Here is a 24988-nt window from a genome sequence, read left to right as displayed (position 1 = left end):
CCAAGAGCTTAGTACAGTGCTCTGCATATACTATGGAAGCAATATGGTGTAGTAGATAGACCCCGGGCCTGGGAGTCAGAAGGCTCTGGGTTCTAATCCCCGCTCTGCCACTTGTCTGCTGTGTGACCTTGGGCAAGTCACTTCCCTTCCCTGGGCCTCAATTACCTCATCTGTAAAATGGGGATCGAGACTATGAGCCCCATGTGGGACAGGGACTGTGTCTAACCCGATTTGCTTGTATCCACCCAATGGCTTAGTGCAGTGTTCTGCACTCAGAAAGCGCTCAAACAACACCATTGGTTGACTGATTAATAGGCAGGGAACATGTCGACCAACCCTGTTATTATTGTACTCTCTCAAGGGCTTAATACACTGCTCTGCACACCTTAGGAACTCAATAAATACCATTGATTGACCATGATTAAAACCAAATTTCCCTCTTGAAAAATTATCCTTTAAACAAATGAATAATCCCTGGATAAAAGTTTCCAAATACAAAAGAGTGAAAAGCAGTAATGTAAAAATTTAAGGAAAAGGTAATTTTTTTAATGTTATGTTTTTAGCATTTACTATGTGTAAAGCACTGTTCTCTAGAGTAGATACAAGTTAGTCAGGTTGGTTACATACATTTAGCTCTTTAAGAAACCAATTACCCTAGAACTTGTGTTCTATTATAAAATGTGCATTCTACTACAGAAATCATTCAGTAGAATTTAGATATAGGGAGTCTGTCACCTTCACTTTAGTTTACCCAAGGGTTTGGGGATCTAATCTTTTTCACTCTGTTCACTGAAATAGGACTGAAGAGATATTACGACAGATTTTTCCAAAAAGATTAAAATTCCCATTAAAATAAAATAAGTGAAAGTTTTACACCTAGAGGAGAGAGAAGAGGATAGTTTGGACAGGGCTCTAAATTATGACATAATATCTGTCACAATAGGTTTCTCTCTCCCAATAATCTAAAAAAAAAACAAAAACTCTACATCATTATTTTATGTTTTCCCTACCTGCTTTTGAATTAAGGACTATGGTTGTTGTGTTATTGCTATTATTACTATTACTACTGATATAATTTAATATGAAGACTGAAGAAATAGAAAGCCAAAATGACTTGATCAAGGTCCCACGGTTAATGCCCCAAGGGTTAGAACAAGGAAACATCATCTGAGTTCCACCCCATTGCTATTTCCAATAGGCTGTGCTGAGAGACTGGAAATTTAGAGCATTTCATCATAAATCTACTCTAAACCAAGGATCTATTTATTTCTCCGAACAGATGTGTTTTAACTTCAGGTGCCTGAGTTTTCCCAGAGCAGAAAACCGTTTAATATTTTTAGAACCAAACCTGCATCTCTTTCAGAAAGTCCAAGGAAACCAAAAGAATATTTTCAAAAGTTTCCAGGTTCTGGTTTTGCAACTGAAATGTAAATTACAAACTTGAGGCCCAAGTTTAAGGGGAAGAAAAAAAAATCAATGGACCAAAGCCAGGTTGTAGAATAATCTTAAACCAGGATAGTGGTACTGCAGACACTTAGTGATTTGTCAAATTCAGTGTATTGACTATCTCGGGATGGATGAGGACCAGGTGTCTCTGTATTGGTATGGAAACAATCCATATAGAAAACACCGTGTTTTGTCAAATTTGTCACTTTGAGATTCCGAAAAGTGAAGAGCGTCAAACCAAAATGAGGTCTAAAAAGCAGCCGTAGTGTCTTTATAAATGTGAGTCCTGATCTCACAACCCAAATTTGTGAGCTATCCTGATGGTCAGACAGTAGCCAACTCCAGTGGTCTTGAGGGTCCAGGTTCTCTGGTCAGAACAGAGCGAAAATAGACAAGTGAAGGCAGAATTAGAACCCATGACCTTCTGACTCCCCAGGACCGGGCTGTAGCCACTATTCCATGCTGCTTCTCTACTATGGAGAGAATCATCTACTGAAGGAGATATGCCTTCAATAAAGTTTTGAAGGAGGAGACAGTAATCGTCTGTCAGATTTGAGGAGGGAGGGCATTCCAGGCCAGAGTTAGGATGTGGTCGAGAGGTCCGCGGTGAGATAGACGAGATGGAGGTACAGTGAGAAGGTTAGCATCAAAGGAACGAAGTGTACTGGCTGGGTTGAAGTAGGAGAGTAGCTAGCTGAGGTAGGAGGGGGCAAGGTGATGGACTGCTTTAAAGCCAACGGTGAGGAATTTTTGTTTGATGCCGGGGCGGATGGACAACCACTGGAGTTTTTTGAGGAGTGAGGAAACAGGGACTGAACGTTTCTGTAGAAAAATGATCCGGGCAGCAGAGTGAAGTATGGACTGGAGTGGGAAGAGACAGGAGACAGGGCAGTCGGCAAGAAGACTGCTAGAGTAATCAAGGTGGGATAAGTGAATGCATTAACATGGTAGCAATTTGGATGGAGAGGAAAGGACGGATTTTGGACAGAGAAGAAAGGGGGGATTTTAGCAATGTTGTGAAGGTAGAACTGACAGGATTTGGTGACAGATGGGTTGAGTGAGATGAGTCGAGGCTTGTGAAACTGGCAGCACAGTGGTGTTATCTACAGTGACCTGTCAGCTGTGCTTAACTTCTAATCTCCCTGAGCTGTAGCCCCTCCTTCTGCATCATTTAGATATACTTGAGTCCACACCCTCAAATTATTTGATATTCATCCCTCCTCAAACCCCACAGTATTTACATAAATATCCTTATACTCTGTTGCTTCCCCTAACTGTAATTTATTCTAATATCTATCTCACCCACTAGATTGCAAGAGCCTTGTGAGTAGTGATCATGCTTACCGACACTACTGAATTCTCTAACGTGCTTAAGTTCAGTGTTCCGCACACAGTAAGCGCTTAATAAATACTTTCCCAATATATGCCAATGATTGATTGATTGATAAAATGTTTCATCCATTGAAAACCCCAATGATTATTTACTCTGAACTGATACCAGAAGCCTCATCCCTTAAATCTTCTTTCAGTAAAAAATGACCAAATTTTTAGATGTGCAAATTGTACTAAATAACATTTATCAACATCCAATTATAAAGACTACGATTAAAAAGAAAAATCAATGTGAATTGCCAATGGCAAGATCACATATAGTAGAACCAGAACACAGATGCCTTGAAAGAGGCCTTGGAGAATATTTTTGAAAGATATTTAAGATCCTTCCCAGATTCCCCGAAAAGCATCAGATGTAAATGATGTGCATTCCCTTCCCGATGCTCTTTACAGAAGAACAAGCATTGCTTATTCCATTGAAGTTGCTCTCTCAAAGGGATTGAGAATTTTGGAACTGCTTCTGATGCATATATCTGTCACAGTTTTGAAGCTGCTCGAAATAGCACCCCAGGGCAACCATTTTCTTATTTGATAATATCGGAAAACAAGAAGAGTTGGCAGCGGTGACAACTCTGTGGTAATTAAAGTGATGCTTCTGCAAAACACAGAAATTTATCTCGAGCCCAGAATTATAAAGCCACCATCCTAATTTTCTTTCAGTCAATTGAGATTGCCGAAAATTTTACTTGAAATGTTTAGGTGGTTGGTGCTATCACAAGGAACCCAAGCTAAGCCTGCCAAACTGGTAAATACTCTCATCTCACCAAGAAAAAAAATTCCAAAGCCAGAAAGTAGATTCAATTCTTGAACTTTTAATCAACTATCAGCCACCTGAAACCACTGCAATCCAGTTCACTAGTAAAAAGAATCATCTGGGTACCGCTTAACCTCATTTATCCCAATTAATCTGTTTTTCTAATGCAATAGATTTAACAATGGCAAATTGTCTGGGGTTACAAAATGAAGTGTTACAAAGTTATTGTGGCTATGAAAAGCACATCTTTAATGTCCTGCTTTTATAATGTCAACAATTTGAGAGAAATGAGAAATGAATTTCCCTGTTTCAAGATGGGTAATTAGAAATTCTCCACATTATTTTTTTGCCCTACCTTGCAGCAGTCAGCTAGGCTGTGTCTACACTGGCCAAATACATTCCAAGATTTGCAAGAGCAGAATCAAATGATGATAAGACACAGCATGACATAGTGGATAGAGCCCGGGCCTGGGAATCAGAAGGTCATGGGTTCTGATCCTGGCTCAGCCACTTGTCTGCTGTGTCACCTTGGGCTAGTAACTTCACTTCTCTGGGCCTCAGTTACCTCATCTATAAAATGGAGATTGAGACTGTGAGCCCACATGGGAAAGGGACTGTGTCCAACCCAATCTGCTTGTACCCAACGATGCTAAGTAAAGTGCCTGATGCATAGTAAGCACTTGACAAATACCATACTAATAATTATTATTATTATTATGACTGTCTTCTCAGGCAGTGAATGTGTTGCGGATATGAAAATATAACACAGATCCTATTTATTAAGAATATAATCCTCTTCAATATAGTAATAACCATCCAGTGTAGCAGTATCTTTCCATTCAAATGATAATACTTATTATTATGGTATTTGTTAGAGAAGCAGCGTGGTTCAGTGGAAAGAGCCAGGACTTGGGAGTCAGAGGGCATGGATTCAAATCCAGGCTCTGCCACCTGTCAGCTGTGTGACTGTGGGCAGGTCACTTAACTTCTCTGTGCCTCAGTTACCTCATCTGTAAAATGGGGATTAACTGTGAGCCTCACGTGGGACAACCTGATCACCCTGTATCTACCCCAGCACTTAGAACAGTGCTCTGCACATAGTAAGCACTTAAATGCCAACATTATTATTATTATTACTAAGTATTTACTATGTGTCAAACACTAGTCTAAGTGCTGGAGTAGATAATAAAATAATCAGGTTAGACACAGTCCCTGTCCCAAAGGGGGCTCAAAAGGAGAGGAAGGACAACAGGTACTTAATCCCCACTTTACAGGTGAAAACTGAGGCACTGAGAAGTTAGGTGACTTACTAAAGATCACGCAACAGGTCAGAGGTCAAGCCGGAATTAGAATCCAGGTCCTCTGGCTCTCTGGCCTGTCACGGTCATATTTATTGAGCACTTATCGTGTGCTATCCCAAGTGCTTGGGAGAGTACAGTATGACCGTAAAACGGATACATTCCATGCCTGGGTTACTCCACTACGCCACGCCAATAGCAAGACACAGTGAACCAAGTTCCACAACGTAACAAAATTATTACTGAAACTCTGGTGACTCACATAACTTGAGGTAGAAATTCCTCTTCCCATATGCCACTTAATTTGCCAGTCTCAAAGAGCTTTGGTTAAGGCTAACGGTTCATCTCTTCACAATATAAAGATTGAACTGCTAATGACTCTTTTATTCATATATTCCCTTCCTAATAATAATGCAGGCACACACAAGAATAAACAAAATCAACTCCGCTGCCGAAAATAGATTACTGAATTTCTCTGCCCGTGTAGTCAGGCAGTGTAAGTGTTGCTAGGGTGACTTTAGGTGCTACCGCAGTACAAATTCTATTTGCTGAGAGCTTAATACTCTGTCTGAAATTTATATTAAAGCTTAGAAGGCTGAACAATTTTGACTTACTTATGTAACGCAATCAGTCGATTGATTGAACCATTAAGTGCAAAATTATAATGGTCCGTCGATTCTTGAATAGACTCAACGAGGGCTTTAGTAAAAGACAGTGATAACAGGTAAACAGAGACAGTGGGAAGACCAGTCACGCTGATGGGATGGTCTGGGTTGGTTTGGAGCTGGTGGAGGGGAGGGGCAGAGTTGGCTTTCAAAATGGCAGCACTTAAGGCAATGGAGCAGGTCCCAGACTCCTCCGGGGCAAGAATCGGGATAGTGAAACTAAATCAATCAGTAGACTTTATTGAGCGCTTCCTCTGCACTAAGTGCTTGCGAGAGTGTTACTCAATTGAGGTAGAGTTAGAGAAGTAGCGTGGCTCAGTGGAAAGATCACGGGCTTAGGAGTCAGGGGTCATGGGTTCTAATCCTGGTTCTGCCACCTGTCAGCTGTGTGACTTAGGGCAAGTCACTTAACTTCCCGGTGCCTCGGTGACCTCATCTGTAAAATGGGGATTAAGACCGTGAGCCTCACTTTGGACAACCTGATTACCCTGTATCTCCCCCGGCGCTTAGAGCAGTGCTCGGCACATAGTAAGCGCTTAACAAATGTCAACATTATTATTATTACTGAGTTGGTAGACATGATCCCTGCCCTCAAGGGGTTTATAGTCTAGTGAAGTGCCACTTGTCTGCTGTGTGACCTTGGGAAAGCCACTTCACTTCTCTGTCCCTCGCTTACGTCATCTATAAAATGGGGGTTGAGACTGCGAGCTCCGTGTGGGTCAGGGACTGTGTCCAACTGAATTTGCTTGTATCCACCCCAGCACTTAGTACAGTGCCTGGCAAACAGTAAGCTCTTAACAAATACCATAATAATAATTAATAATTAAATACCACAATTTTTTTATTATTATTATTGTTGCTGCTCCCAAGCCCAGTTTCAGGGTCCAAGGGATCTGGAGCAGGGCCAAACTAGAGAAGATGAGTGAAGGGGTTTGTGGAGGATGTAAATCCCTTTGCTGCCAGGAGTTGCTCAGGTTAATCAATCAGTGATACTTATTGAGCGCTTACAGTGTGCGGAGCAATGTACTAAGCACTTGGGAGAGTACAATACAACATAATCAGCCGACACATTCCCTGCCTGTAAGGACCTTATGGTCTGGAGGGGAAAGTTGAGCCCCCACGAGGCCGACAGTAGTGGCTCCCCTGCCCCAGTGACTAATTGGCCCTTAAATCCCTACTCCAACCAGGACCCCACCCATAGGGGACTCTCAAATCTACCAGAAGCTCCTCCATGCAGGAATAAGCTACTGACTGGAATCTCCTTGTGGGCAGAAATCTCATCTACCAACTCTCTTCGATTTTTTTTGAGGTATTTGTTAAGCACATACTATGTGCCAGGCACTGTACTAAGCACTGGGGTAGGTACAAGCCAATTAGGTTGGACACAGACTCTGTCTCACATGGGGCTCACAGTCTTAATCCCCATTTTACATTTGAGGTTACTGAGGCACAGAGGAGTAAAGTGAGTTGCCCAAGGTCACACAGCAGACAAGTGGAAGAGTCAGGATTAGAACTCAGGTCCTGCTGACTCTCTGTACCAACCTAATTGCATTCTCCCGAGGGGTTAGTAAAGTGCTTTGCTTTACAGTGCTCAGTGAATACCACTGATTGATTGGAGTGCATCCCAGTGTATATCTTTCCCCTACTGTGCCTTCTCACCCCCATCATTAAATTTGTGTAACACTATCGGGCAGACAAAAAAGAAGACTCAACATTGCAGTTAGTCAATTGTATCTACTGAGGGCTTACTGTGTGCAGAGCACTGTACTACGTACTTGGGAGAGTACACTATAATAATAAATAGCCACATTCCCTGCCCGTAACAAGCTTACAGTTTAAAGTAGGGCAGGTAAGACAGACATTAATATAAGTAAATGTACAGTTATGTTCATAAGTGCTGTGGGGCTGGGAAGGGGAAGAGAAAAAGGAACAAGTCAGGGTGACACCAAAGGGAGTGGGAGAAGAGGAAAGGAGAGCTTAGTCAGGGAAAGCCTCTGGGAGGAGATGGGTTTTCTATAAGGCTTTGAAGGGCGGGAGAGTCATCGTCTGTCAGCCATGAGGAAAGAGGGCATTCCAGGCCAGGGGCAGGGTGTAGGCTCTTGGTCAGTGGCAAGATAAACATATCCAATATTCACTGTTGGAAAAGCTACGTTCACAGGATCCTCAGTGACTGAGAGGAGGCAGCACTATTTAACAGCTTCCTGAGGTCAAAACATCCCCTTTCTGAGCTGCACTACTGACTCCAAAAGGGAAAATAAGATACAAGACTTGAATTCAACTCAACTGAATTTAATGAGCGCTTACTGTGTGCACTGCTCTAAGCACTTGGGAAAGTACAATACGGCAATAAAGAGTGACAATCCCTGCCCAAAGAGAGCTCACAGTCTAGAGGCGGGGAGCCAGACATTTTTACAAATAAACAGACATCAGCATAAATAAATAAAATTACAGATATATACACAAGTGCTGTGGGGTGGGGAGTGGAGGGAGAGCAAAGGGAGCAAGTCGGGTTAATGCGGAAGGGAGTGAGAGATGAGGAAAATTGGGGCTTAGACTGGGAACGCCTGCTGGAGGAGATATGCCTTCAAGAAAGCTTTGAAGGGGTGAAGGTAATTGTCAGGCAGATTTGAGGAGGGAGGGCGATCCAGGCCAGAGGTAGGATGTGGGCCAGGGGTCAGCCGTGAGACAGGCGAGATGGAGGCAGAGGGAGAAGGTTAGCGCCAGAGGAGAGAAGTGTGTGGTCTGGGTTGTAGAAGAGAAGGGAGGTGAAGTAAGAAGGGACAAAGTGATGGAGAGCTTTAAAGCCAATGGTGAGGGTTGTTTTTTTTTTTTTTGATACGGAGGTGGATAGGCAACGGCTAGAGATTTTTGAGGACGGGCAGCGTGACCTATCCTGAGCGTTTCTGTAGAGAGATGATCCAGGCAGCGGAGAGAAGTATGGACTGGAGTGGGGAGAGGAAGGAGGCTGGGAGATCAGCAAGGTATTGCCCTCTCAAATCAGACATACTGAATCAATCAACTGAGCACTTGCTGTTTGCGGAGTAGATCGTAAACTCCTTTTGAGCAGAGATTACGTCCACTAGATCTTTTGTGTTATATTTTCCCAACCACTCAGTACAGCGCTCTGTACTCGGTAAATACTCCTGATCGATCAGTTGATTCCAGAGCACTGTGCTAAGGGCTTGGGAGACTGCCACAGGGTAGATAAACAAGATCCCTGCTCTTAAGGATCTTATAATCTAGTGGAGGAGACAGACGTTAAAATAAATTGCTGCTAGGGGAAGCACTAGTTAAAGACGCAACATTTCCTAATAGCACTCAATAAATACTATTGAATGAACTATTGAATGAGTCAATTAGACTGTAAGCCCGTCAAAGGGTAGGGACTGTCTCTATCTGTTGCCGACTTGTACACTCCAAGCGCTTAGTACAGTGCTCTGCACATAGTAAGCGCTCAATAAATATTATTGAATGAACTAATTAAACCTTAGCAACACAATCCAATATAAGGTAACCCTAGAATGCCCCTCTCAGGGTTGCACCTGCAGAGTTCCTAGTTCTCTGCCAGTCTCTACTATAATAATAATAATAATAATAATAATAATAATAATAATGCTATTGATTAGCCCTTCCTATGTGCCAAGCACTGTTCTAAGCGCCATGGTAGATACAAGGTAACCAGGATGTTCCACATGAGGCTCACAGTCTTAATCCCCATTTTATAGATTAGGTAACTGAGGCACAGAGAAGTTAAGTGACTTGCCCAAAGTCACACAGCTGGTAAGTGGCGGATCCTGGATTAGAACCCACAACCTCTGACTCCCAAGCCCCTGCTCTTTCCACTAAACCACACTGCTTCTGTGGGACTAGGAGACTATGGGAGGGAGAGTGGAGCAGAGGCCCACCCAGTCCATTCCTACCTTGGCCAGTGGTTAGCGAGTGGAAGACAATCTGCTATAAGTCAAAACTCAGCCGCGTTGGGCAGCAGCGGCACGGGAGAGAGCCGAGGGCGGAGGCTCAGGTTTACTGCGGAGAAGAAGGCAGGGGTAAACTGCTTCCGAATTTTTACCAAGAAAACTCTCTGGATCCATTACCAGAAGGACTGCAGATGGAGATGGGTCGTTCCGGGAGAGATGTGTCCGTGGCGTCGCTATGGGTCGGAGACGACTCAGCGGCATAAGATAAGACAACCCTAGAATATGATCCAGTACACATTTAATTTACAGAAGTATCCAGGTAAACCGGATTAAGCCTCTGTCCTTCCTCCCTTCTCTTTCTACACACATACAAACACACATACACACAAACACACAGTGTTTCAGAGGAAAAAATGTGTTGCAAGGAGGGGAGGTTTTGGGGTAGACTTGGAATGAAGAGAAGCGGTGTGGCCAATTGGTTAGAGCATGGGCCTGGGAGTCAGAAAGATCTGGGTTCTAATCCCTGCTCTGCCTGTGACCTTGGTCAAGTCACTTTAACTTCCCTTTGCCTCAGTTATCTCATCTGTAAAATGGGGGTTAACTGTGAGACCTACGTGGGACATGATAAACCCCATGTGGGATAAACTCACAATAGGACTTTTCCCACTGGCAGATTACATCTTGGAGCCAAAATGTCATAAATGGACATTATATGGACACTGTGAAAATCCAAGTACGGGCTTAGATAGGTTGTCTATATGGTTCTTAAGTTTCAGTGAGCTAAACCACACGGCATCCAAAAACCTGGGAAGTAAGGCAAAAATCAATAAATGCACAAGAGGTTCACAGTGGCTAGACTAAATAGGGCAGAGGGTCCCAGGATTTACAGATGTTCCGGTCAGCCTTATTATTAAGAAATCTTCTGTTTAAACTCCTCTCAGAAAATCCTGCTCTATCTGTAACCACCTTTTGCCCACCAATAAACAATTGAACTCCCCTGTCTCCAAAATGTAGCTCTAAAGGAAAGAAAATCTAGAGGGATTAGTATTATTTGGTATATATTTTTTCCATGTTCTCTCAGCAGTCTCTTCTGTACTTAAGTGGAGGTGGTAAAATAATAATAATAATGTGCCATGGGCCAGACACTGTTCTATGCTGGGGTAGCTACAACTCAATCAGGTTGGACACAGTGCCTGTCCCACATTCATTCATTTATTCAATTGAATTTACTGAGCGCTTACTGTGTGCAGAGACTTGGAAAGTACAATTCAGCAACAGATAGAGACAATCCCTACCCAACAACAGGCTCACAGTATAGAAGGGGGAGACAGACAACAAAACAAAACACAGTCTTTATCCCCATTTTCCAGATGGGCTAACCGAGGTCCAGAGAAGTGAAGTGACTTGCCCAAGGTCACCCAGCGGACAAGTGGCAGAGTCAGCATTAGAACTCAGGTCCTCTGACTCCCGGGCCCGGGCTCTATCCACTAAATCACGCTGCTTCTTTGGAATGTAAGCTCGTTTGGGGCAGGGAATGTGTCTACCCAATCTGAGGGATTATACAATCCCAAATGCTTAGTCCAGTGCTCTGCACACAGTAAATGCAGCGTGAACAGAAGCAGCGTTGCTCAGTGGAAAGAGCACGGGCTTTGGAGTCAGAGGTGATGGGTTCGAATCCCATCTCGGCCACTTGTCAGCTGTGTGACTTTGGGCAAGTCACTTAACTTCTCGGTGCCTCAGTTACCTCATCTGTAAAATGGGGATTAAGACTGTGAGCCCCACGTGGGACAACCTGATTCTCTTGTGTCTACCCCAGCGCTTAGAACGGTGCTCGGCACATAGTAAGCGCTTAACAAGTACCAACTTAATTTAAATGCTCAATAAATAGAACTGACTGATTTGTGGGACAGCTGGGATGATGGCACGGAAAACTGAAAGATCTGACAGCAACGTGATTCCAGCAGTCATCACATATTAACCTTATGTCCCCTTCAGCTTTCCTTGTGCACTGGTAATCAATCAATAAATAGCATTTATTAAGTATTTACTACTATTAATAATAATAATGATAGTGGCATTTATTAAGCTCTTACTTATTCCAAACACTATTCTAAGCTCTGGACAGATTCAAGATGACTAGGTCCCACATGGGACTCACAGTGTAAGTAGGAGAACAGGGATTGAATCCCCATTTTGCAGATGAGGGACTGAGGAACAAAGAAGTTAAGTAACTTGCTCAAGGTCACCCAGCAGATAGATAAGTGGTGGAGTAGGAATAGAACGCAGGCCTACGATAGCAGTAGGTTCCACTGCTTCCTGTGGGATTAATGATTATGGCATTTGGTAAACGCTTTACTATGTGACAATCACTGTTCTAAGTGCAGGGGAAGATACAAGGTAAGCAGATTGTCCCACGTGAGGCTCATAGTCTTCACCCCCATTTTACAGATGAGGTAACGGAGGCCCAAAGAAGTGAAGTAACTTGCCCAAAGTCACAGAGCTGACAAGTGGCGGAGCCAGGATTAGAACCCACAACCTCTGACTTCCTCTTTCCACTAAGCCATGCCGTTTCTGTGCAGTGCACTGAAATAAATGTTTTGGAGAGTAGGATTTAACAGAGGGCTAGGCATGTTTCCTGCCCACAGGAAGCTTGCAGTCTAGCAGCTCAGACTGACACAATAAATGAAGTCTTAGCCATGGTATAGCATGTACACAGACATATACACACAAACACACCCTCACATGCTCAAGAATCTGAATAAGTGGTCATTCTTCTAGATCTCAGATGATCAAGCACTGGCGCACCATCTAAATTGGATTGAGAAATGGTAAGAACAGGGATGAAACAGGAATAGAGCCTTTAGTATTAAAAGCATGAACAGGGTTAATGCCGATGGTACCAGTGGAATGTCAGAGAGCTTAAATGAGCTGTTAGGAAAACAGAGACTGGCATACCAGATGAGTTAGCACTGAGAAGAGAAAATATGGATGAGTAGACACAAAGTTATATGCAGGATTTTTTTTTTGTCTACAGAAATAGGAAGAGAATTTTAGGGGGAAAGTGAATAGATGCTCAATAAATATCAATTGTTCATTCCAGCGAGAGCATAGTCCCTTAGAAAAGATTAAAAGGAACAGGTTTCGCCTCTTGTTTTCTGCTTTCACCAAATAGTTGCTCAGAGCCCTTATGCCTCCAGTTGACAGAATTAAATCTGGGAAAATATTGAGCCCCAAACTCTAACCTACATGTTAAGATTTAGCTCCAGAAATGGAAAGTTCCCCTGTCTTCTTTTTGTAAGTAGAAATGCCCAGTAGACATCAAATTCATTTATGACTGAGCCTGTTCTGGCTTGACTCTTCATTATTATTGGAAAGGGGCAGAATGAATACACCTCCCCACATACTAACAACTGGAAGAGTAGCAACAGACAACATTCTGCAAGAAAGGCAGCAGTCAGTCAGTCAATCGTATTTATTGAGTGCTTACTGTGTGCAGAGCACTATACTAAGTGCTTGGGAGAGTATAATATACAGTATGACAGACACATTCCCTGCTCACATCGAGCTTACAGTCAAGGGGTCGAGTTGTTACTTCATAACATCTCTAACCATTAACCCCAAGCAAGATCATCAAAATTTCAGCAGCGGGTGATTCAAGGGGTCAACCAAAATGGGATGGAAACATTTTCATTTGAGGACGAAGACAGACTATCTGGTGGCCACATAGAAAATCGCTCCCTGCAAGTAGTTCCGTTCAATTTCATTGTATTCTAGGAGATCTGATCTCATTCCTAGTGGCCTTATGCAGATAGATGCGTGCACGTACATACATCCCCACTCAATAAAAATAATAATAATTATGGAAGACTCTACTAAGCACTGGGGTGGATACAAGCAAACTGAGTTGGACACAGTCCCTGTCTCATGGTGGGGCTCAAAGTCTCAATCCCCATTTTATAGATGAGGTAACTGAGGCCCAGAGAAGTGAAGTGACTTGCCTAAGGTCACACAGCAGACAAGTGGTGGAGCTGGGATTGCTCGGTAGACAGAAGGCAGTAGGTAGTAAAGCAAAAACGATGAAAGGTGGGTTCCAATTCCATTCTCTTGCAGGGCATACTTGGTCAAGTCACTTCTCTTGGTCTGATTTTCTTTCTCTTTGGAATAGAAGTAAGACTCTTGCTCTCCCTACCTCTTTGACTGTGAGCCCTGTGAGGAAAAAGCACTCTGTCTGATCTGATTATCTTCTATCTACTCCAATGCTTAGCACGGTGCATGGCACAGAGTGAACACTTCATAAATTCCATAACCGCCAAGGACTAATGACAGATGGGGCAACATTTCTCAGACGCAAACAGTACACTTTCCAATCTAAGGTTATTCGGGAAAGAGAAAGCTTTTCAGAAACTATGAAAACATCAATTTAGTCACAAAAATGATGAAAAACTAAAATATCTGTGACACCTTGGAATCTCCAGCATGGTAAGATTTAGATGAAGAAGCAGTTTTACCTGGTGGATAGCACAGGGCCTGGGGGACAGAAGGACCTGGGTTCAAATCCCAGCTCCATCACTTGTCTGATGTGTGACTTTGAGTAAGTCAAGTCATTTAACTTCTCCATGCCTCAGTTACTTCATCTAGAAAATGGGGATTAAGACAGAGTCCTATGTGGAACAGGGATTGTGTCTAACTTGATGAATTTGTATCTACTCCAGTGCTTAGTACAGTGCCTGGCACACAGTAAATGCTTAACAAATACCTTTAATTAAATATATATATAAAATCTACTTAATGAATCATTTAGAAAAACAAAAATTAGGTCATTGGAATATAGTCCTGTCAAGGATAAATAGCTTTGGCTTTGAAATTAAAGATCTTGGCTCTGTCTCAATCTTTATTCTTAATAAATGTTTTAAGACTTAAGCAATAGTTGGAGACTACTCTTTTGTGATGACTTTCTATTCCATTGACATTATCCTTTAATTAAGTGCAAGCATGAGGATCATTCAAAAAATAAACAGTATAGGACTACGGAAAGGCCAAGAACAAAAATGTTAAATGATGACTGAAAGAAGAAAATTGCTCTGAGACATAATAATGATAGGGAAAAAAATTCTTCAATCATGAAAATTTCATAATAGAGCAATCATCAAAGAAGACCCACCACACGGTAGGAGGGTTAGCAAAAATCTGAATTTACAAAAACTCGATAAAATTACCATAAACTCTTTTCTAACACTTATACATTTCTCTCTGGTTCTGTTCACACTGTCATTATAAACTTTACTTCTGAAGGACATAAAGCTAGCCTAATCTGATGAGTTTCAGTTTTAAAACTGATATTACAAGCGCAAATTGGATTGTTAAAAATCACTTTTTACTAAATTTCACTTGACCTATGTGTGAACTATTTAAGCTAGAATCAATTTAGAAAACTTAATTTGCATTCTCGTTTTCTGAAACCACTCTAACGAGGAGGATCCACAGACCGTCCATCAAAAATATGTTTCAAAATATTGGCATTTTCTTCTAATGATCTGAGCTAAAAATAGCCACGGTGCATCAATATATATTGTGTTCTCCAATTATTACTAAATATGCATTGAACAGAGTTAATGAGCATATGTTCTTTGTCGGATTAGTGAGCCCAATTCCTTTGAGATATTGTTTAGGAATAAATTGAGGACTTTAGGGAGAGTTTTAGCTCCTTCATTGTCAACATGGTAATCATGAGAATTTTCTGTGGTGTAATGCAATCTTCTAGCGAATGATCCCTCTAGACTGTAAGCTCCTTGTAAGTAATATTAATAATTATTATGATACTTGCTAAACACTTACTATATGTCAACTACTGTTCTCATTGCTGAAGTAGATAAACAGGATGAACACAGCCCCCATCCCAGACTGGGCTCACACTCTTAATCCCCATTTTTTTACAGATGAGGTAACTGAGGCCCAGAGAAGTTAAGTGGCTTGCCCAAGGTCACACAGCAGGCAAGTGGTGGAAGCAGGATTATAACCCATGATCTTCTGTAGGGACACGTTACTAACTCTGATGTACTGCATTCTCCCAAACACTTAGAACTGGGGTCTGCTCATAAGTGCTCAGTAAATACATAATAAGCAGATGGATTGATAGTGGTGTGAAAGAGAAACCAAATCACCATACAAGCACTTTCCATGAACCAAACTTCTAGTGGTAAGAGCGTAGGCTGGGGAGTCAGGGGACTTGGGTTCTAATCCAATCTCTGCCACTTGCCTGCTGCTTACCCTTGCACAAGTCACTCGATTTATCTCTGTCTTGATTCCCTAATCTGTAAAATGGGAATTAAAACCTACTCCCTCCTACTTGCGTCCAACTTGGTTTTCTTATCTCTACCCCATCACTCAGTAGAGCGCTTGGCATATATTCAGTCAGTCGTATTTACTGACCGCTTACTGTGTGCAGAGCACTAATAAGCACTTAATAAATATCCTATTATTATTATTATAATCATCATTATTGGATGCATAGGAGATAAAACAGGTCCCGGTGGCCCTCAGCCCTAGTAGACCGGTCTTGCCATTTAATATTCTTTATGTTCTCCAGTGACAGCAATGATACTTTCGATCGATCGATCGATCGATCAAGTTACTGCCCACAACTGCGTATGAGCCAAGTGCAGGTCCTGGCACAATGGACTGTCCTTCACACCTTCAGGGGGATTGGAGTTTAATATCACTTTTGCATCCTACTGTCCCTCAACCGCGTGTTCTAAACCCGGATCTGCCACTTATCTGCTGTGTGACCTTGGGCAAATCGTTTCACTTCTCTGGGCCTCCGTGACCTCATCTGTCAAATGAGGACTGACACTGTGAGACCCACGTGGGACAGGGACTGTGTCCAATCCAATTTGTTTGTATCCACCCCAGTGCATAATACAGTGCCATGCACAAAGTAAACACTTAACAAATACCATAATTATTATTATCATTATTAATCAATCAATCCATGGTATTTAGTGAGTGGTTACTGTGGGCAGAGCACTGTAATAAGTCATTAGGGCAGTACAACCTCACAGAGTTGATAGAAGCAGTCCCTGTCCACAGTTTTCCAAAAGAAATCATGGTTACTTTGGAAGTATCATTAGACCTCCGCCTAAGAAGCAGAATTCAGTGACTGTCCTTACTGTTGATAAACACCTTCCGGTGTGATGGGAACAGAGTATCCCCGCTGACGGCCGAATAATTCAGTCTTCTTCAGCCTCTCGGTCGTTCCATAGCTGCTTGTTTGTGTACCTTCCTTGACTGTGACCAACACCATGTAGACAGGGACTCCTGGTTGACCATCTCAAGGACTTTTTCTATTTATAGCCCACCGAGGGGAAAGATGTTCCGAGAAGACCAACGACATCTTCTGACACCAATTTCTAAATTCCTTTTGGCATCCTCAAGCACGATTGCATAAAATAAGTTGGATAAGGCTTGACCTATTACACAACCCCGTTTCACTCCTCTGGTGATGCGTGAACCCATTCCTTGACCTCATGGCAATTCCAATTTACATTTTTTTTAAAAGAAAAATAGGCCGATTCAAATTTATTATGGCATGAGTAATCCCTTTGGGGTAGTAATAAAGCAGCTCGAAGCCTACGTATTTTTGATGGATTTGGCTTCTAGTTTCCTGATTCAGAAAGCACTGCAAAGAACATTTCTGCACAGGCCAATAATAGTCTTGCAAGTTGCCAGGGACTGAAGCTAATTTTAAAATGCACATATAGGCAGGAGCAGAGAAGATGCCAGTGCAGTGAGAATTCTGTGTCACACAGAATTCTCTGTCAATCCAGATGTCGTGGTTGTGACAGATTGAACACAAGGATGTTTCAAAATGGCAAGTAATTCACATCGGGCCCCCTTTACACCACCACCACTTCAGGAATTAGCAGCAGTCATTAATAATAATAATGTTGGTATTTATTAAGCGCTTACTATGTGCCAAGCACTGTTCTAAGCGCTGGGGTAGATACAAGGTAATCAGGTTGTCCCATGTAGGGCTCACAGTCTTCATCCTCATTTTACAGATGAGGTAACTGAGGCACAGAGAAGTTAAGTGACTTGCCCAAGGTCACACAGCTGACAAGTGGTGGAGCCGGGATTAGATCCCATGACCTCTGACTCCCAAGCCCGGGCTCTTTCCACTGAGCCATGCTGTTTCCCATACCGATTTGATTGCCTAGTTCTCTTGCTCTAAACAACAATATCTTCCAGAGGCTTTTCCAGAACAAAAGGGTGGAGGGATCAAAGAGCACAGGCCTGGAAATCAGAAGGAGCTGGGTTCTAATTCCAGCTCCATCCCTTGTCTGCTCTTTGACCTTAGGCAAGTGACTTAACCTCAGTTCCCTCATCTGTAAAACTGGGATTAAGACTTGTGAGTCCTGTGTGGGATGAGGACTATGTCCAACCTTATTATCTTATAATACTAATAATAAAAATAATGATGGTAATTGTTAAGCGCTTACTATGCCGAACACTGTTCTAAGCACTGGGGTAGATACAAGGTTATCAGGATGTCCCACGTGGGGTTCGCCATCTTAATCCCCATTTTAAAGATGAGGTAAGTGAGGCCCAGAGAAGTTAAGTGACCTGCCTAAAGTCACACAGCCGTCAAATGACGGAGCCGAGATTAGAACCAATGACCTCTGACCCCCAAGCCCGTACTTTTTCCACTAAGCCAAGCTGTATCTACCCCAGTGCTTAGAACGATGACTGGCACATAGTAAACACTTAAATACCACAATAATAATTATTATTATTCATTATTAAAGTTGGGATTTCCTACGACTTCGCTTCTGTCATAAAGAAATCAATGTGAAGTGTCTGACAGACTCCATCGATCAATCAATCGTATTTACTGAGCACTTAGCGTGTGCAGAGTGTCACGAGTCTCCGGTTGGTACCAAACGGGACCTTCCTGGACCTGGAGAGCCTCGGTGACACGTAGTAGAAGTCGAACCACACCTCTGATCACCAAGGTTACTGTGGAAAGGTTTTTTTACTTAGATTTACCAACGTGCAAGGGAGTGACACATACATACACTCGCTCGCTCCACCACCCAAGGGTCCGGTACCAGTCTGTGGTCAAAGGAGGCTGCTCTGCCGATGCTTCTTCTTTCTGTTTCCAAGAGCTGCTCTCCTCCTGCTGCCCTTTGTGTGCCTCTGTGGGTGCTTCTTGAATTCTGTGTGAATTCTGTGTGCATTCTGTGTGCATTCTGTGTGCATTCTGTGTACCTCTGTGCTACCTCCAGGTGCCCTTTTTATCTGCCTTAGGTGACACAGCTGGGGTTCTACTTGACAGCTATTGACTGATCCAAGCCCGTTACCATCTAGAACAGGGAGAGAAAACCCCCACCTCCCTCCATGCTCCGCCCCCCAGGCCCGCAATCACCTGTCTCAGGTAGAGCCCATCAGCGCCTTCACCACTCTCTTCCTTCTTGTTGTTTATGGGACATCAGACAGGCATTAATAAGGCAGCTAAGAACACTGTGCTAAGCGCTTGGGAGAATCCAATAGAATAGAAGTGGTAGACACGCTCCCTGCCCACATTGGAAAAACAGTGTAGCTTAGTGGATAGAGCCTGAGCTTGGGAGGCAAAAGGTCAGGGGTTCTAATCCGGGATCCATACATGTCTGTTGTGTGACCTTGGGCAGGTCACTTCTCTGGACCTCAGTTCCCTCATCTGTAAAATGGGGATTAAGACTGTGAGCCCCATGTGGGACAACCTAATTACCCTGTATCTACCCCAGTGCTTAGAACAGTGCAGGGAACATAGTAAGCGCTTAACCAAATACCATCATCATCATCTGTAAAATGGGGATTAAGAGTGTGAGCCTATGTGGGACAGGGACCGTGTCCAACCTCAAGTATTTACTCCAGTTCTTAAAACAGTGCTTGGCACATAGTAAGCGCTTAACAAGTACCGTAATGATGATTATTATTATTAACGAGCTTTCAGTCTAGAGGATCCTGGGATTGGGAGAAGCGGCGTGATGGTGAAAAGAGCACAGAACTGGAAACCAGAACATGAGGTTCTGATCCCAGCTCTGCCACTTGCCTGCTGGGTGACCTTGGGCAAGAAGCTAAAGCCCTCTAAGCCTCACTTTCCTCAGTTCTAAGATGGGGATTAAACACCTCAGTAACTCATTTTACTGTGTGCAGAGCACTGTACTAAGTGCTTGGGAGAGTTCAATACAATAATATAAACACATTCCCTGCCCATGATGAGCTTACAGTCTATTTCTCCTACCCCTCAGACCATTAGACGAGAAGCAGCGTGGCTCAGTGGAAAGAGCCCGGGCTTGGGAGTCAGAGGTCATGGGTTCTAATCCCGGCTCCGCCGCTCGCCAGCTGTGTGACTTTGGGCAAGTCACTTAACTTCTCTGTGCCTCGGTTCCCTCATCTGTAAAATGGGGATTAAAACTGTGAGGCCCACGTGGGACAACCTGATCACCTTGTATCCCCCCAGCGCTTAGAACAGTGCTTTGCTTGGGCAGGGATTGTCTCTACGTGTTGCTGAATTGTACATTCCAAGCATTTAGTACAGTGCTCTGCACATAGTAAGCGTTCAAAAAATATTATTGAATGAATACAAGCAAATCGTGTTACACACAGTCCCTGTCCCACAAGGGGCTCACAGTCTCCATCCCCATTTTACAGATGAGGGCACTGAGGCCCAGAGAAGTGAAGTGACTTGCCAAAATCAAGGTCACACAGCAGAGAAGTGGCAGAGCCATCAATTGCCACTTTAACTCTTCCATGCCACCTAAGCGCTTAATAATAAGCCCACTGTGGGCAGGGATTGTCTCTCTTTATTGCTGAATTGTACTTCCCAAGCTCTTAGTACAGTGTTCTGCACACAGTAAGCTCTCCATAAATAAGATTGAATGAATGAACAAATAATAAAAATAACTGTGGTATTTGTTAAGCCCTTACTATGTGCCAGCTGATGAAAAAAGAAAATGAGAATTGTCATTTTTTTCTCACTGATCCCCATTTACAGAGGCATAGATATCAGGGGAATCTGTGTTTCACGGAAATAAAGTTAAGAAATATTTCCCTGATATCTATGCCTCTATAAGTGGGGATCCGTGAAAAGAAATGACAATTCTCATTTTCTTTTTTCATCAACTGATTTTCTATTCAAAATGGCCCATTAACTTATCCTTCCTTATCAACACACCTCGAAACAATACCGAAATATAACTAAGAACACGTTCTACAGGCCAAATGTGGAAGGATCGATGCTAGGATAATGCCGGAGAAGCAGCATGTCAGCTCTGTGATTGAACAAAATAAAGTGCAACTGCACAGCTGAATATTTCAGAACATTTGATTGCAATAATGAACCTCTGCTTATAGAGGAACTAAAAAAAGGATCTCACTGTTTGAAACAACATTTTATGTAACTAAAAGGAGAGGATCTTCAGAATCCAAAGTGGAATGGGAGGTAGGAATTCCATACACACATCCCTTCCCCACCCCCCAAAATTATCTCTCCCCACTAGCTAATCATTCTGGGAGCCCAATTATTTGATCCCACCCAACCCCTCAACCCAGCAGGTACGACATTTTTATCTCAAGCTCTGAGTTCCATGACTCGAACGTGATTCGTTCCTTCAGTCACATTTATTGAACACTGACTGTGTGCAGAGCATTGTACTAAGTACTTGGGAGATACAATACAACAATAAACAAACACATTCTCTACCCACAACGAGCTTATGGTCAGAGTGGGGGAGACAGACTTCAATTTAAATAAACAAATGACAGATATGGACATAAGTGCTGTGGGACTGGGAGGGGGAACAACCAAGGGAGCAAATCAAGGTGACTCCAAAGGGAGTGGGAGAAGAGGAAAAGGGGGCTTAGTCAGGGAAGGCCTTCAATAAGGCCTCGATGTCGGGGAGAGTAATCGTCTGTCGGATATGAGGAGGGAGGGCGTACCAGGCCAGAGGCAGGCCGTGGGCCAGGGGTCGGCGGTGAGGCAGGCGAGATTGAGGCACAGTGAGAAGTTTGGCACTAGTGGAGCGGAGTGTGTGGGCTGCCTTGTAGTAGAAGAGTAGCAAGGTGAGGTGGGAGGGGGCAAGATGATCGATGCCTGTGTTCACAGAGACCTGGAAGGAAAAAGCAAAGGATGTGGAGGAAATGGGCTATTCAGGGGTCCCTGCGGAGGAACTCTTTAGGTTCAAGCGGTCTCGGACGCACTTCCACAAAATGGTGGATACGTTTTCCTTATGTTACTCTTCACGTCTGGCTTGGTATGTGACATGGTACGTGTCTGGGTCCGGTATTCCCGAGGCCACCCAACAGGGCGTCGGACCTAATGCTTTGGTGGATGACCACTTCCGATTGCCCTGGACTCTTCTCGGGAGTCGTTCTGTGGTCGTACCTGCAAAGGATCCTGGCTTCCCCGTGGTCACCTTCATAAACAATAGAACAGTGAGATACCTGGTAGCTGGAGCAGGAAGAAAGGAGGGGATAGATGGGGAACTGGAGAACTCAATCACTCCCATGGCTTCAAATACCACCTCTATGCAGATGATTCCCAAATCTCCATCTCCAGCCTTTATTTCGCTCCCTCTCTGCAGTCTCACATTTCCTCCTGTCTTCAAGACATCTCTGCTCGGATGTCCTGCCTTCACCTCAAACTTCAAATGTCCAAAACAAAACTCCTTATCTTCCCACCCAAACCCTGCCCTCCCCCTGAGCTAGCCATCACTGTAGACAGCATCATCATCCTTCCTGTCTCATAAGCCCGCAACCTTGACGTTATCCTTGACTCCTCTCTCTCACTCAAGCATTCCCCTTTTCAATCTATCACTAAATCCTGTCAGTTCAACCTTCAGGACATGGCTAAAATCCCTCCCTTCCTCTCCTTCCAAACTGCTACCTCATTAACCCAATCACTTATCCTACCCTGTCTTGCTGACCCCTCCTGCCTCCTGTCTCTCCCGACTCCAGTCTATACTCTCCTCTGCTGCCCGAATCATTTTTCTAGAGAAACATTCGGTCCACGTTTCCCCAGTCCTCAAGAACCTCCAGTGGGAGCCCACCCACCTCCGCATCAAATGAAAACTCCTTACCGTCAGCTTTAAAGCACTCAATCACCCTGCGTATTCCTACCTCACCATGTTGCTCTCTTATTACAGTCCAGCGTGGAAACTTCGCTCCTCTATGCCAACTTTCTCACTGTACCACAATCTCATCTATCTCGCCAACGACCTCTCACCCACGTCCTGGCTCTGGCCTGGAATGGCCTCCCTCTTCATATCCGACAGACAACGTCTCCCCACCTTCAAGGCCTTATGGAAGGCACACCTCCTCCAAGAGGCCTTCTCTGACTAAACCCTCATTTCCTCTTTGGCCACACCCTTCTGCGCCTCCCGACTTGCTCTCTTTATTCACCACCCTCCCCCACCAGTCCCACAGTGTATATATCCTTAATTTATTTATTTCTATTAATGTCTGTCTCCCCCGCTAGACTGTAAGCTTGCTGTAGGCAAGGAAGGTATCTATTATATTGTTGTGTTGTATTCTCCCAAGCTCTTAATAGAGTACGCTACATAGAAAAAGCACTCGATAAATACAGTTGATTGAATTTTTTCCTTTCCTGTCATAGTTTTACTCCCTCGCTCCACTCCCCCTGAGTAAAGGAGAGCTAGGGAGGCTACAGAATCAAAAACACTCATCATCTCTTCCTCATCCTGACCTCTACTTCCCTACCTTTTCCTCACTGCTGCTTCTTCCTCTCCCCAGAAGCATTCTCTGTTCCATCTGGGGCAATGTCCGGGTAAAAATACACTGCACCCTATGGAAATTCACCCGGATCTAGTGGGGTCTAGGGCTTTAGCTGAGTTCTCAACTTAAAGGAGATCATTAAAACCGGGTCACACCGTAGTAAAAATGTGCTGTGTCAACATACCATTAGATACTGTACTTTCTTATCCCCAAAGCCTCATTTCTCTCACTGTGCTCTTTAAAAAAAAGTTCAGAAACTGTCCGTGGGGTGGATTTGTCTAAATTTAAGATGCAGAAAAGACATCCTTGGAAGAGCAAGAAAGAGTCCTGATGACACAAAGTAACTCCAGAGTCAAGGCATGATATTTAAAACTAGAAGGTGAAGCATGTCTTGTCTTATGCTTTGATCAGAAGAGAGTGAACTGGAATTACTAGTTAATATTTGCAACATGTCTTGGTGTCTAGAGTCAGCTCTGAAGAAATCCAATCCAACTGTTTAGCTAAATCTTCTATGAATGATACTAATTTTTTGATGAGGGTGCTATATAATAATGATTGCGGTAAGTTTTAAGTGCATACTGTGTGCCAGTCACTGTACTAAGCACTGCTGTGGATACAAGCAAATTGGGTTGGATGGAGTCCCTGTCCCACATGGGGCTCACAGTCTCAATCCCCATTTTACAAATGAGGTAACTGAGGCACAGAGAAGTGAAATGACTGTACACTCCAAGCGCTTAGTACAATGCTCTGCACATAGTAAGTGCTCAATAAATACTACTGAATGAATGAACTTGCCCAAGGTCACACTGCAGACAAGTGGCAGAGCCTGGATTAGAACCCATGACCTTCTGACTCTCAGGCCCGCAACTGGTGGTGGCTGTATTTACCTTGGCTTTTTTGGCACCGAGGGAGGCTTGCTGGCTGTTTTTGTTTCTATAGTAACTAAAGAAAAACAATTTGCATAATGATTTTCTCATCCATTTGAAAACCTCATCACTCCCATCATCATTGAGAACCAGCACTCAGTGAGCAGAGACCTATATGAAAACGTTGAGAACATAAAATGGAAATCAACCTGGGTTCTATTCCCAGCTTTGCTACTGTCTGATGTGTGACTTTGAGCAAGTCACTTCACTTCTCAGGGACTCAGTTCCCTCATCTATAAAAGGAGGATTGAGACTTTGAGCCCCACTTGGGATAGGGACTGTGTCCACGCTGATTCGTTTGTAAGCACATGGTAAATGCTTAACAAATACCATAATAATAATTATTATCATTATTATATTTCCCAATATGCAATAGTTAGGGTAAGGGAATAAATTCAAATGATAAAACCAAGAGGAAGCAATGAAGTATTGAAATAAACAGCTATAAAAAGGCTATTTGAATGGAATGGCCTAAAAGATGGTGAATTAGTCAAGGAGGAATTGTCTTTTGAAGAGAATTTTGAAAGTGAGGAAGGGGTGTGACTTTTTTATGGTATTTGTTAAGCGCTTACTAAGTGTCAAACACTGTTCTAATCACTGGGGTAGATACAAATGAATTAAGTTGGACACAGTCCCTATTCCACATGGGGCTCACAGTGTAAATACGAGGGAGAACAAGACAACTGAGGCACGGAAAAATTAAATGACTTGTCCAAGGTTACACAGCAAGCATTTATTCGAGCTGGTATTCGAACCCAGGTCCTCTGACTCCCAAACCCATGCTCTTTCCACTAGGCCATGCTGCTTTATGCTTTTTGTC

The 24988-nt window shown here is 43.3% G+C and overlaps 1 protein-coding gene across 1 annotated transcript in view; it reads right to left on the bottom strand.

Moving 5' to 3' along the window:
• DLGAP2 (DLG associated protein 2) overlaps positions 1–24988 on the bottom strand; it is a 756498-nt gene that overhangs the window by 709554 nt on the left and 21956 nt on the right. The gene's annotated exons all lie outside the window — the stretch shown is intronic.

The sequence above is a fragment of the Ornithorhynchus anatinus genome, chromosome X1, assembly GCF_004115215.2.
Source record: "Ornithorhynchus anatinus isolate Pmale09 chromosome X1, mOrnAna1.pri.v4, whole genome shotgun sequence".
NCBI classification, from domain to species: Eukaryota; Metazoa; Chordata; class Mammalia; order Monotremata; family Ornithorhynchidae; genus Ornithorhynchus; species Ornithorhynchus anatinus.
This window is presented reverse-complemented; position numbering and strand designations above follow the sequence as displayed.